Here is a 4,765-nt window from a genome sequence, read left to right on the forward strand (position 1 = left end):
GTTTAGTGTGACGTCACTTAGGCTGCGATCGAGATTTGTTTTTCATCTTCTTTAAACCACGGTGTATTTAAATTCTCAGAGCTTAATGTTTCATGTGTATATTTCTGTTGTTGGATATGACTATTCAGGCTGCAATCTGTGCTGCCGGTTTCATTCATTGATTACACAGTTACGTAACAACTCAAGCCATTTTTGATGACATAGAAAATGATAGATTAATGACACAGTTCCCGATGTTTGGGAGGGTGGTGTTAGGAGGGAGTAAACATACAGCTCAAGTAGTTTTTGCCGGGTTCACGTTTTTGTTTGTAACAACCCAGCTGTGTTTCGGTTGTTTGTCTTTTGACTCGACTTGGTTTTGTTCCAGTGTACCTTTTATTTACCTGTGCGGTAGCAGTGAATCGGTAGCGAAAGCAACATTAACTTGAAGTTGTGTACCTTGTAAACGGAAGGAGGTACCACTCTTTATTGTTGATGAGTCTTTTACTCTTCTAACCTCATGGTTCATTCATCAAAAGCGGCTTAACTGTAATTAGTCCGTCAGTTGTGGGCTGCGAAACTGTCAGTCACTTTTGCCTCCTTAACTGCGCTGTGAACACTTTGGCATTGTTCTTTGACGTGTCTGTTACAGCGGAACTTTCAACGATACTTTTAGCTGTTCCAGCTATGACGTCAATTAGGCCCTGATGATTATTACCAAATTGTCAAAATGTGTGTGTGTGATGACGTCAGTGAAGGTGGACGATGGTTTAGGAGCAACTATATACATGTACACATTTACCTTTTTTGCGAAGTTACAACAGTATGTTAACTGGAGTCGCTTCTGTGGTGACATTCATTTAGCGAAATACACTTGACATACTATGGTATAAGCCTTTTTACATGTCGATCGTTTACCTGACTTCAGGAATCGGCGTGTCATTCTGAGCCCATGTAGGCTTAAGGGTGAGGATTACCGGGAGCCACATCCTTTGGGCGAAGGCCTATTGGATCCGCTAGGATTCTGGAGTTCTGCAGCACGTGACATACTGACCACAACATCAACAAGAAAAAGACAACAAAACAACGTCCCGCGTGAAGAGGTCGACAAGGCATAACTTTTTATTTTATTCATCTTTTTTTTCAAAATGTATACCGACATGTAAGTACACTCTAGTCGTTCGGTTATCACACGAGTTATGGTGAAACTTGGAAACTTGAGAGAGAGGGGCGGGGGGGGGGGGGGGGGGGGGGGGTACACAGAGGTACACACACACACACACACACACACACACACACACACTGGAGTCCACCATGGTTGTGTTGTGAGTGGACTTCTCCAAAAACAGTGTGGCGGAAGATGTGACTGCAGTCAGACCGTGGATGTGCACAGCATCAGTAAGGGGAAACCACTGTCATCACTGACAGAACACAACACAGACATGACAATAAGGGGAAACCACTGTCATCACTGACAGAACACAACACAGACATGACAATAAGGGGAAACCACTGTCATCACTGACAGAGCAACACAGACATGACAGTAAGGGGAAACCACTGTCATCACTGACAGAGCAACACAGACATGACAGTAAGGGGAAACCACTGTCATCACTGACAGAACACAACACAGACATGACAATAAGGGGAAACCACTGTCATCACTGACAGAGCAACACAGACATGACAATAAGGGGAAACCACTGTCATCACTGACAGAACACAACACAGACATGACAATAAGGGGAAACCACTGTCATCACTGACAGAACACAACACAGACATGACAATAAGGGGAAACCACTGTCATCACTGACAGAGCAACACAGACATGACAGTAAGGGGAAACCAGTCATCACTGACAGAGCAACACAGACATGACAATAAGGGGAAACCACTGTCATCACTGACAGAGCAACACAGACATGACAATAAGGGGAAACCACTGTCATCACTGACAGAGCAACACAGACATGACAGTAAGGGGAAACCACTGTCATCACTGACAGAGCAACACAGACATGACAATAAGGGGAAACCACTGTCATCACTGACAGAGCAACACAGACATGACAGTAAGGGGAAACCACTGTCATCACTGACAGAGCAACACAGACATGACAATAAGGGGAAACCACTGTCATCACTGACAGAGCAACACAGACATGACAGTAAGGGGAAACCACTGTCATCACTGACAGAACACAACACAGACATGACAATAAGGGGAAACCACTGTCATCACTGACAGAGCAACACAGACATGACAGTAAGGGGAAACCACTGTCATCACTGACAGAACACAACACAAACATGACAGTAAGGGGAGGACATACCCTGCATGCACACTTCCGAAAACGGAGTATGGCTGCCTTCAAGTCGCGGAAAAACGTATAAGCCCACTCGTACATACGTGAAATGAATGTGGGAGTTGCAGCCACTAAGAAGGAGAAGAGAAAAAGAAGTGCCCTCAGCTATCACAGGATATCTTGTGTTCAAGTTTTCCTTTTTAATATCAACGTATGTGTAATATTTGTAAACGCCCAGGGCTTATTTTCAAGATTAGGCATAAATGCTCATAATAATAATAATAATTGCATATTGCTGCAGACGTTCAGTGAAGGTGTTCCTTAAGGAGTCAGTCATCACAGCGCTGGAGCTGACCCCAGTGCAGGCGCTCTATGCTGAAGCTGTCACCAGCTGTGGGAAGAGGATGGGTGCTCAGTCGTGCTATGTCACCAGAGTCCTGACTCGATCGTCAGTCAGGGCCACAACTGATGGTGCCAGGAAGTCCAGCTGCCTCCGAGTCTCCCCGACCTTTAGTCGTGGTCAGCACACACAGCTGGCCTCAGTTGGGTCCTCCCACACAATATCCGTGATCAAGCGGAGAGCGCATGAACGCCGTGACTGTGGGTGGTACTGACGGGTACAGACATCATCAGTGCCGGCCTGCTGATAACTGCTGATCGAAGGTGCCCACATCTGACACCCCACCCATCAGGACACTGATGAGTAACGACGACACGACAGTACAGACGGCTGTGGACAGCCGGATCCTTGGGCAGGCTGGTGGAGGTCTCTGCCTTGAAGTCCGTTGTTGTCTGTGCAGGAGAAGCAGCTGCCGAATCGACTGAGGAAGATGAAGCTGTCTCCTGCCATTGCCAGTGCGTGGAGTGTTTCAGTTCCTTCTATCGACAGATATCAGTGCAGAGGTGAAGCCTGGAGTGAGGAGGGAAACTGGCCGGGAGGAAGGGGATTTGGCCGGGGGGAACGCATGGGCGGTAGGGTTGGGGAAGGGGGTGCGGCCTGGACTGACAATGCCTCGTGCAGTTTTCCTCACAGATGCTGATGGTGAGGCCAGTGGAAGGCTTTCTATTCCCTGCACCACACAGCTGGACACTTGGCAGGCTTCTGCACTGCATGATGCCGTCCTGCTGTCACTGTCGCCCCCCCCCCCCCCCCCGCCCCCCGGCCCACAGACACTGCACATTGACATACTGCAAATTCTGGGTCACACACACAGACACGCATAGTACACACACTGACGCGCACACACCGTCATACACACACTGACACACACACAACACGGCACACTGTGCACCCGCACACACACACACACACACACACACACTGGCCAGTATACCGGCTGCAAATACAAACACACACAAGCACACCGGCACATCATGTAACTAGTGATCAGTACTACACACACGCACATACACACACTGACACTGACACACACTGCACACACACACTGGCACACGTGGCACGCACACACACACACTGACGGCGGACACACCGACAGATACTCGCAAACACACACACATACACATACCGTGACACGCGGCACACCGGCCACACTGACACACACACACACAAACCAGGAGGAGTGAGAGAACAGGGGTACGCGCGCAGCACGCTCAGACATCAGGCAACGTACCTCCCTCCCCCCAATCCCTACCCCGCACCCCCCTCTAAAACCAAATCCCGTTATGTAACATATAGCCTATACCTGCACTTCAGTGATGCACGCACGCACATTGTACAACATTATACTGAACTGCCCTAATCCTGGTTGTGAATAAATCCTCTTTTAATGAGGAAGGAGCTGTCACCACAAACAGGCGCATGGGCTCACACAGGGACAGAAGACGAGATCAATGAAATCTTTCCCAGTCAGTCCAGACAGCGAGCATTTCTTGCACTTCGCCAACCCGGACAGAGCCTCCCACAAACCACTGGTCAGCCCCATCATGCATCGCAAGTCACCGGATATGTGACAAGCGGAAATAACCGTGGTTGACCTGTGAACTTTTGTTAGTTTCAGTTGTCTGAGATTTCCCCCAACGCTTCTTGCAACTTGTTACGGCGTCTGCTTGTGTGACATTGGTGCTGCTTGGATTATTACTGTGCACACAGTGACCCGTGTCACTATTTCCTGCTATCAAGTAAGTTAAAAATGGAGGCTTGGTGGAGGGGGAGATATGTTGCAGAAGGGAGGGAATGCAAAATTAAGTTTAGACAGAAGCTGCGTGCGTATTCGTACGCGTGCGCGCGCGTGTGTCAGTGTGTTTGTGTGTATGTGTCCGCTCGATGATACACAGTCGATGGTTTTCCTTCCCTGTTTGTCCCGCCGTTTTGGCGAGCCGACAAATCGTCTGCAACAGGGGAAGAGGTGGGAGGATGGGTGCGAAGTATTGACCGAGTGCCCATGAAAACAGGTTGGCAGTACCAGAAATCGGGGATCAGCAAGGCATTGACCCAGTCACGAGTGCGATTACTT

General features: G+C 48.7%; 1 protein-coding gene across 5 annotated transcripts in view; it reads left to right on the forward strand.

The window, feature by feature from the left end:
- The first annotated feature begins 4,302 nt into the window (after window positions 1–4,302).
- Window positions 4,303–4,765, forward strand: part of LOC143289046 (peripheral plasma membrane protein CASK-like) — a 661,124-nt gene continuing 660,661 nt past the window's right edge. For all 5 annotated transcript variants that reach the window (XM_076597850.1, XM_076597848.1, XM_076597849.1 and 2 more), the window contains exon 1: window positions 4,303–4,430. The gene's annotated coding sequence lies outside the window, so the exon portion shown is untranslated. The remainder of the gene's footprint in view (window positions 4,431–4,765) is intronic.

Source organism: Babylonia areolata, chromosome 13 (genome assembly GCF_041734735.1).
Source record: "Babylonia areolata isolate BAREFJ2019XMU chromosome 13, ASM4173473v1, whole genome shotgun sequence".
Taxonomy (NCBI): Eukaryota; Metazoa; Mollusca; class Gastropoda; order Neogastropoda; family Buccinidae; genus Babylonia; species Babylonia areolata.